We start from the raw sequence: 10,560 nt of genomic DNA, 5'->3' as shown, positions 1-10,560 counted from the left end.
GTTGGCATTTAACTCATCTTTTGTGCAGTAATTCTACATTTTATCCCATATTCTGTATTTTCATTGTTTTCAAGAATAAATATTTTTCTTACTTAATTTTGCATTTTTAGGTAATAAATAAAGTCTGGATGACTTGCGGAGCGGAAAAGAGCTGAAGAGTGGTGAAAAGCCGGAAGAAATTACGCAAGGAAGCCGCAAAGAATGGTGCGCACAAGACCAAAAAGCTAGGAATGGGCTCAAGAAGGAAGAATTGTTCTTAAAGAAGATATGGGCTTGGCATACCCAAGGCCCAAAACCCTTACCCAAACCCATTTTCTATATCCATACCCGCTTCCATTCTCAGCCGTTAGATGGGATTACATCAAAATCCAATGGTCGCTTCAGTAGAGTGCATCAAAATCCGAGGTTCTTGTCAAACACCATAGTGCTTAAATTCCAAGCCTTCAGATTAGATTGCATTTGAATCCTACGGTCGCTCCTATGCATGTGCATCAAAACTAGATACTCCCGATCTACACTACAGTACCTAACATCATCTAACACCGTTGACTTCGTTGTGTTTCAAAATCCAACGGTTGCAGCGATTCATCTCTCATCTCACCGTTAGATCTACCAACCATCTTCGCATCCCGCAGCTCAGAGTCACAGAACATCAAAATTTGATGAAGCCGCTCAACACTCTAAAAACCTAATACCCATACCTCCAAATCGACCACTTCTTCTTCTTTTCTTTCTTTCTTCTTCACCCATCCCTGTTGCAGAACCACCACCACCTACCCTGCCACTGCCATCGCCACCACCTACTCCATAGCCACCTAAACACCACCAAACACCTAACCCTTCATCATTAGCACACTCTACACCTCCCTCAACAACCAATTTCACCTCCTCTCACGCCACAGAAATCCTAGGTGTGAAATAGGATGATGAGATGGAGATAATCAGAGGCATGGAGAGGAGCAGGAGACTAAGGAGAAGAATGGGTCGAAGTCAGTAGCGTGTAATCGCATCAATTTGGGTAAGAATTTACCAAACCCTAGTTCTGTCAATTTGGGGGTTTTTACATAAATCCTAATTAGGTTGAGATAGAGCATGAAGAAGATAAAGTGGGTGATATAGGGTAGGTAATTGAACCTAACTGTGATTTTCTGTCACATTAGGTAGAACCCTAATGTCTACTGTTTTGGGAATTTTTGGGTGAAAAGGGTGTAAACCCTAATTATGTAATTGGGTATAAAAGGGGATATTGGGTGAGTGTTGGAATCATGCCTGGATTAACCAGAGCATCAGTAGAATAGTTTAGTTTTGTTATGAACTGTAGCTTTGAGGGTTTCAATCTTTTCAATTCCATGATTCTCAATTCAAATGCATTGTTAATTTTAGCTGTTCTGAACTCCAACATGTATTTAATTTGAGTGTGTGATTGTTACATTTTATATCAAGCTCCTGTTCATGTTTATCTAGATGCTGGAATAGCCAGTGTCATTTGGTTTGATTTTGGGAGAACTGGATTAGCCAGTCTCTCCAATTTTTGTGCTGTTCCATTTATGTTCACTGTGATGTTTTATGTTTAATACTATGTGATGTTAATGTTTAGTTCCTCAATTGTTCTAAGTTTATCCACTGTTATGTGCTTCCCATGTTATGTTATTGTGTTTAAATTCATGTTTTGTTTCACCGTCAACTGTTAATGTATGTTTATCTTCATGTCTATCATGTTCTGAACCTCAAATGCTAGGATTAGATGAAGCTATGAACCAGTAAGGAGTCAGATCAAATTATGACATTCATGTTGTGTTTGGAATGCTGAGATAGTCTTCATCATGTGCAGCTCATGTTCAGTGTTGCTAAGCCCTTAGACTAGTTGTGCTTTAATCAGACAATTAGCACTTTGGTAATTATTTTAGCTGTGATTAGAATATCCCTTAGGTTAATGGTGGATTCAACGTCCTAGTGATCATCCTCTTGTCTTCATTGTTTTCTTATTTCTACTTCACTGTTTTCTTCACATCACTGCCCTTGGCTTAGGCCTTGGTTTATTACACTGTCATTTTATTGTCTTTGCTTCACTGTTTATCTTCATTGTTGTTTGCTGTTTGCTTTTGCCATTGTAAATATCCATGTTTTACCTTGGCCTAGTGCTCTGCTGCCTTGTTTAGCTCCAGCTGCACTAGGTCTTTTTGGCTTTTCTGCCCTTTTCTTTCCCTGGCCTTGCTGCCAGTTCTCCCCCAGCTGCTACTACTTGCTGTTGCTGCTGCTGCTGCTATGCACTGCTTCTGCTGCTGCTGAAGCCACCACTGCTGCTGCTCCAGGTCCAGTTCAATTCTGGGCTACAAGTCCAGTCATTACAAAAGCCCACTGTATCTGTTTAGAAACCAACGGCCCAGTTCACATCAAAAGACATTGAGCCCAATTCACAGTCACTGTTAGCCCAAGGCCCAGTGCAATTCAAAAGACCAAAAGCCCATAAGTTCACAGTCAATCCAAAAGCCCACTGAGCCCAAAACCATTTCATTGTTACAAAAACCCACTAAGCCCAAAGCACAATTAGAAGCCCAATAGCAATTTAGAGTCCAAATAGCTAGAAACTCCAAACACCCCCAGTCTCTGTGGATCGACCCGTACTTGCACGAGCTACATCTGACGACCGTGCACTTGCGGTATTACTGTAGGCCCGTTTCATTTCGCTTCAATTTTATACGCTTTCCCGGGCCCATCAATGACCTTTTGGTTGAACATGTCTTCTGAGCTTTGACAGTCAAGGGATTCCGTGTATATCCTCAGTCCCCAAGTATGGTTTACATGTTTCCATCTTGTATGGTCAGTGGGTTGACCATGATAAAGACATCACCATCGTGCATTCGTACCGGTGATTCTGTTACTTCTTCCACGTGGAACTTAAAATATGGAGGAGTACAGGTTACTTTTGTAGTGATTACTGCTGTGGTGAAGCTCTGGCTGGGATCGACAAATGAGCGGCAACAGTTCTTGGTAGCATATGTAATCAGAAGAGACTACATTGCCATGGTAACAAAGTAGGTTGGCTGGATTTGTATGGGCATCCATGGAAGTAAAAGGATTGGCTGGACGCGTAAGCGAGAAAACTGTCCATGATCACGAGTTTTGGCGAGATGGATCAAAAGGAGGTCATGACTACAAAGGTTGGATGGTTGTGATCATGATCCTTGACATGGGGAGCGTGGTGGTACGACCCTTTGCAGGAAGAAACGACGTTGAAGAAGATTTAGCTCTTGAAAAGGATGTTGAAACTTAAGGATCCAAATGATTAAGCTTCGGCTTCGGATTCTGGAGCAGCTTATGAAGAGAAAGCTGCAGCGGAGCGGCTGCTTGAGCGAGCGTTAAAGGGAGCGACTGTCGGAGCGAACGTTGAAGCGGAACGGTTACGTTAATCAGTATGTTGTCAAACTGTAAACCCTTCAAGCGAACAATGGTTAGGAGTCCCCAGTTCCATCTATCAATCGTGCTTTCCAGGAGAGGTTGGGGTTTGGAAACGACTTCTCTGGTTGGAAACAGCTGCTTCCCTGATGAAGTGCGGTTGAGGGATGCGAATATGTCTTGACGTTGTGCCTACAGAATCTCACATAATTTTTTCATCATAGACCGCATGATTTTGTGGGCGAAGTCCCCGGAAATCATGCAGCTCCTGACAAGAAGAGAGTCTTTGTGAACTCAGGGCGGTTGCTGATTTTCTTTGCTTCGATTTTGGAGAAGTCGTTCCTGATCTTTATGTGTGATGAAATTAGATTGCTGATTCCCTTCTACTGGGCGTTCAAAAGGCAACGATGGAAGGATGCAAGCTGCTGGCGCTGGAAAGATGCAAGTTGTTAGCGCTGGATCGACTTGGAATAGGCGCTGGCTTGGCATGGACGCTGGCTTGGATTTGGTATGGTGCAGACTGTTGGCTGGGCATGGCGCGGACTGTTGGCTTCGCACGGCACTGGCTTGGCGTGGTGCAGACTTGTTCTTGCGGGCCCAGTTTCCTCTTTCCATACATAGCTCAAATAGGAAATCATTTCCTTATTCAAATTCCAAAAGTGTTATGCGTATGAAAGGGGCTGGCTCTCGTTTTTATCTCGTATATTTGTTCTCACGTCCTGGTGTTAGCGGTAGCGCGGTCGCAATAAAGTGGGCAAGCATGTTCCAACTATGTACTCCAGCGTTTCTCTTTCAATTTGTTTTCTTGTTTTGGGGAAAATCCTAGCCATAGGTATGCCTTCCATGAATTTGTAGAAATATTGTTTTTCTCTTCGAATATCACTGTAGTAGCGTCTGCTACCTCAAGAATAGTGACTGGTAATCGTTATTATGCAAAGTAGGTACGTACGGGTAGGTGACTAATTCCACGGGGAACTGGGCGTTAGGGTTTCTCTGAGATCCAAAAGTTGCAGGCCAAGGTGACCGAAAGTCCTTCTGCGGACGTGGTCAAACAACAAGAAGCGGAGGTCGAAAGGTTGTCCAAAGAGTTGGAGCTGAAACAGGCGGTCCTCCAAATGACGAAGGACGCCTTCTTCGAGAAGAGCAAAACACCGTTGAATGGCTTCCTTTGAATGCACTTCTGTCTTCTAAAATTCTTCTGTTTCGTTTTTTTTTTTCGAAAGGCAAATGAAACACCTGGCTTTATGGTTTTGATTTTCTAGATTTTTGGATTGATAGACAAGTGTTACCTATGAGGGTTTTGGATTATTATTCGGGATGAACTGTTTTAGGATGATGCCGTTTTTGGTTATGATTATAAGTGACACAAACATCCCAGGGAAGATATGGAACCGTGAACGTTGCGTGTCGGTAGATGACATGGGATGAAACATAACATGGCTATCGGTTTTATCATTCCCGTGAAAATTTGAAATAGTAAACCATGTATTTTGTCTAGGAAATACTTACTCGGTTTTTTGGATCTGCTAACGAAAAATGAGTCAGGTACAAGTCCGAGTTTTGTGAGAAGCACCGCAATTATGGAAAGTCCCCAGTCATCCCTGATTCACTTGATAATCAAGTCGTCAATCCCTAGGCGGATTGTTTGCTTTTAACCTCTGGGAAGTCCCCAGTCACCCCTTGCCGTGTCATGACTGGTAATCGGGTCATCTGGTAACTGAGTCGTTGATCCCTGAGCGGATCGTATCGGGCCGTCTGGTAGCTGAGTCATTGATCCCTGAGCGGATCGTTTGCCTTTACCGTCCTGAAGTCTGGGTCGAAGTATGAGATCGAGGATTGAAAATTGACATTGTAACCGAAAGACCAATCTCCCACTATGGTCGCCAATTGTTTGAGGGTGAAAACGATTTCTGCTGATTTTGGTAATGTCGGGTGTGTGGGAGAGAAACGAGTTTAAACCTTAAACAATGTACTGCAAGGGAGTACTTTAGACTCGAGAGATCAATCTATACAAGTCCGGCCTAAACCAAGAAATGGTCGTTCCAGACTTTCTTCGGTTACAAAGTGGAGGAGAATGGTTGGTTTTGGGGCGGGAAGCGAAGAAAGTGTTGATACCAAAATAGTTGATTCTAGAAGAGTAGTTGTTTTGTGACTTGTATCAGAAAGTGGGAAGCTAACAGATGGGAAATCTAGCAAACGTTTTCTGATTGTTGTATGCTCCTGACCAAGACTTGTTGTTCGGTGGAAATAGGTAATGCCTATTTATACAAGTCGAAGTGAAACGTAATCTGGTCTCATTAAGAAATGGAAAACGGGTGAGTAAATGGGAGGAGGTGGTAACCAGTAACGCTTGGAATTGATGTTCCATAAAAGAAAGCGTTTCACCATTATTCCCTGTATTTACTAACCGCCTCATCCTTATGACACTTTCTGATAATGAGCATACTATACGCCGCACGTTGTAAACCGCCAAACCAATACCCAATGAGCATCCCCCAGTTTGTGACATGTGTTGATGTCTCGAGTGTTTTCGTGGAAAACATGTAGCATGTTGTTGTTGTCTGACAAGTTGAGATTGGGAGACTTGCCGACTCGGTGGTGACCTTCAACGGTCGATATTTTGCATCTTAAGAGGAAGGTAGTAGTTGATTATTGCAACCTTTCGTTTGGTAGCTAGTGGCATGAAAGTATGATCAGTATGGCTTTAATATGTCCCAGTTTAGGCGCGGCCAAAAGTTAGCGTTTTGGCTTTGTTTAGGCGCGACCAAACTAGGGACAAAGGTGTCCATGCGTTAGCTGGTAACCTTGGACGGATAAAATTTGCATCTTAGATAAAAAAAAGTGGTCGTTGATTGTTGCAGGCCTTCGTTTTGGTAGCCGCATAGGGAAGGCCGTCATGGTATGGCGCGACAAGGTGGTTGGCATGCCATCGGCACATGTGGCATGGCATACCTTGGCGCGGTTTGGCGTGGCCAAAACTAGGGTTTTGGGCCAAAGGTTACCATGCGTTGTTTGGCGACCTTGGAAGGCTAGGATTTGCATCTAGGATGGAAGGGTGGCCGTTGATCATCGCACGCCTTCGTTTTGGTATCCGCATGGGGAAGGCCGACATGGTATGGCACGACAAGGTGGTTGGCATGCCTTGGCGCGGTTTGGCGTGGCCAAAACTAGGGTTTTGGGTCAAAGGTTACCATGCATTATTTGGCGACCTTGGACGGCTAGGATTTGCATCTAGGATGGACTGGTGGTCGTTGATCGTCGCACGCCTTCGTTTTGGTAGCCGCATAGGGAAGGCCGACATGGTGTGGCGCGGCAAAGTGGTTGGCATGCCATTTGCACATGTGGCACGGCATGACTTGGGGCGGTTTGGCGTGGCCAAAACTAGGGTTTTGGGCCAAAGGTTACCATGCGTTGTTTAGCGACCTTGGACGGCTAGGATTTGCATACAGGATGGAAGGGTGGCCGTTGATCGTCGCACGCCTTCGTTTTGGTAGCCTCATGGAGAAGGCCGACATGGTATGGCGCGGCAAGGTGGTTGGCATGCCATTGGAACATGTGGCATGGCATTCCTTGGCGCAGTTCGGCGTGGCCAAAACTAGGGTTTTGGGCCAAAGGTTACCATGCGTTGTTTGGCGACCTTGGACGACTAGGATTTGCATCTAGGATAGAAAGGTAGCCGTTGATCGTCGCACGCCTTCGGTTTGGTAGCCGCATAGGGAAGGCCGACATGGTGGGGCCAAGGAGAATGGCGCGGATGGCTTGGCATAGTGGGGCCAAGGGTTTGGTACGGACGGCTTGCTATGGTGGGGCCAATGAAAGGTGCGGTTGGCTTGGCATGGTGGGTCCAAGGGTTTGGCATGCCATTGGCGCATGGTGCGGCTAGCATGGTTGGGGACAAGGAAAGGCGCGGTTGTCTTGACATGGTGGGGCCAAGAGTTTGGCATGCCATTGGCGCATGGTGCGGCTAGCATGGTTGGGGCCAAGGCAAGATGCGGTTGGCTTGGCATGGTGGGTCCAAGGGTTTGGTATGTCATTGGCGCATGGTGCGGATAGCATGGTTGGCATGCCTTGGCGCGGTAGACGTGGCTGGCATGGTTTTCCATTGGCATAGTGGTGCGGCTGGCATGGTTGGCATGCCTTGGCGCGGAGATGTGGCGTGCATGGTTTTCCATTGGCACAGTGGTGCGGCTGGCATGGTTGGAATGCCTTGGCACGGAGATGTGGCTGGCATGGTTTTCCATTGGCACAGTGGTGCGGCTGGCATGGTTGGCATGCCTTGGCGCGGAGATGTGGCTGGCATGGTTTTCCATTGGCGCATTGGTGCGGCTGGCATGGTTGGCATGCCTTGGTGCGGAGATGTGGCTGGCATGGTTGGCATGCCTTGGCGCGGTAGCATGAGAATTAGGGTTCGGTATGTACGAAGATGATGTAGGTCAATACTAAGGGTTCTGCCGTGGAACATGACACATGTATATAAAAAAAGGTACCCTGGTAATTCTTACGTAGGTATGTTGAATGATTCAATAAATGAGCTAGTGGTTGTAGTGACGTCATGTCAGCTATAAGGTTTTACGATTTTAACCCTAAGCTAAAAACCACCATCAACACCTGCTTAAGAGGAAACAACTTCAGAAACCGAAGAAAAGTGCGACTGGGGACTGCTCATTGCAGTCCATCCCGACGACCATCAAAGATTCATGAGAATATTTCGTCCATGTGACATTCTGAGCATCCCAGCATCACATCCGGAAGAGTATAATGAGCTTGTATCGAATCCCGTAAACATGGATTCAAGGCGATGCAATGAAAGTCGTCCACACATGGGGACTACCAGCATGGGACGCTTTCACTCCCCTCAACTAGACTCCAAAAGCATGCCACAAAGATACATTCACATATTCGGTCGTACCATTGATGTAGTTTTTTAAGTGGTAAATAAAGTTCGTTCAACTCGGACTTGTGTAGACTCTATTTCAAACTTAATAATAGAAAACAATAAAAATAAAGAAAATATATACACAAGGTTTGTCACAATGTCGAGAGATAACTGAGACTCAGGATTCCACCAAACCTCATACCATGTGGTTCAAAAATTAATTCTTAGACAATCATAGCTCTTGTTTATTGACTCTAATTCTTTGCCAGTGTAGATTTTAAAAAGATTATCTGTAAATCACTAGCATGATGCATCAAAAGCACTTAGACCAAGCATGCATCATCATACGACTTCACAATTAATTAAGAAAAATCATAAAACGATTAAATTAATGCAAAAAGTCCTAAAAAAGAATTAAATATTATTACCACACGTATGAAATATGGCTTCCTCCGTCATCCCAGTGTTGGGGTTTAGCTCCTCATATTAATCATGATCTCAAAATATATGTTTGTTGCTCAAAAGATGATTAAAAGAATGAAAAGTAATAACACAGACTGTTTGCAACAGTGTATTGGTGTTGCAAAACAGATGTTACAATGGAATTGTTACAGAAAAACTGTTGCTTTGTCGCTGATTTTAAGACCCTAGAATAAGACTGCCCTGAACAGCTTAATGTTCTTCAGCTGTTAAACAGTGACACTTTTCTGCGACTGTCTACCGAGGGTCAATGTTCTTCGTGTTCTTCTTCTTCAACAGCAGCAGCAGCAGAAACAGAGTTTGGTAAAGCTCTGATTTCTTCTTCTCTGGCTCTTCTTAGGTTCCCAAACTCTCGACACCTCTTATATATGACCCAAGATATCTATTTTTATGAAAAATACCGATTAAATCTCTCCCAAATCTTCCAAAATCTCTTTCCTTCTCTTCACGGCCAAGTTGCGACAATTTCTTGTTTTAGGCTACGCGTTTCCGAGCTTTCTTTTTTATTCTAAACTCTTCCTTAGATAGATACAAATCTTTGGGAAGGTTTACAGCGTTTTAATCACTCTAAAATTCCCTAAAACAAGTCACACACGTGACTTTCCATATTTTTTTGTTGTGAGAAAAATCCGTCGTTTGAGCCCATTCTAATCGATTTAAACACCCATATCAGATTCCTAGACCCATAAGGAGTCTATCCTATGAAAATCAGAGGTTTAATCGACCTCAAACTCCTTCAAATCACGATTGCCAAAACTGCTCTTTAACTGCATTTTTTTCCATCCAAAATCCTTTTTTTAACGTTGAAGATGGTTTCCCCTTATCCAGAATAGGGGTGCGATTAGCAACTGCCTGGAAATGGGATGCCCCTTAGTAATTAGGTTACCCCTTATCCAAAGTGAGAGTCCGAAAAAAAAATGTCCTCCGGGTGCTTTCCGACAACTTTTCGAGCGAATTTTTTCCAAAAATGTTTATTAGCAAAAAATACCTACAAATAAATAAAACACCATAATAAGTACAAAAATGAGCCCTAACAATTTATAGAATCGAGACAAATCGGACACAAAAATGTGTCTATCAAATACCTCCAAACCTATTATTTGCTAGTCCTCGAGCAAAAATAAAATAGAAATAAAATCTTAACTCACTGTCGCAGGCATCGTCGATTGCATTTAGCGTATGCAATAATCCTTTAAACCCCTAGGTGTCCCTAGTGGCGGACTGTTGTCTCCGGAGGGCTTACCAGAGGTATACCCACAAAACCTTTTTACTCCAGACCCTAGCTATCTACACAGAACCTTGGAAGGCACTAAAGAATCTCCTTGGTTGGCATACTTATTGACTACAGGAGGAAGTACCCTGATGCGAAATTCCAATTGTTGTACACGAGTTTGCTCTCAAGCATACTAAAACTCATATGAAGTGACAGAGCTCTACTCAGATAGTTGCACTATGGACATCAATATCCGGAGTCAAAACTAATCACATGGATAGATCAAGAAGATGGATATAGAAAAACATAGATGGTTTTGATGTTTACTAGGTGAACGGTGTTTCTCATATCTGTCTGAAGGCCTCCGCAAAAATGAACCTATCCTAAGCGACTGAGATACTAGTCTGACTAATATCAACACACTGTCATATACAAGGGAACCAGTGATTGATAATCCTAACTCTAGGTCAGCACAACTGACATATACAAGGATTCCAGTGGTCGACTTTATTGAATTTATTCCAGTTGGTCTGATGGTCTGGTCTCAATTTCTCTTCTTCTTTTTTTTTCAACTCTTTTTTTTTTTTTTTTTTTT

The sequence above is a fragment of the Papaver somniferum genome, chromosome 5 (genome assembly GCF_003573695.1).
Source record: "Papaver somniferum cultivar HN1 chromosome 5, ASM357369v1, whole genome shotgun sequence".
NCBI classification, from domain to species: domain Eukaryota; kingdom Viridiplantae; phylum Streptophyta; class Magnoliopsida; order Ranunculales; family Papaveraceae; genus Papaver; species Papaver somniferum.
This window is presented reverse-complemented; position numbering follows the sequence as displayed.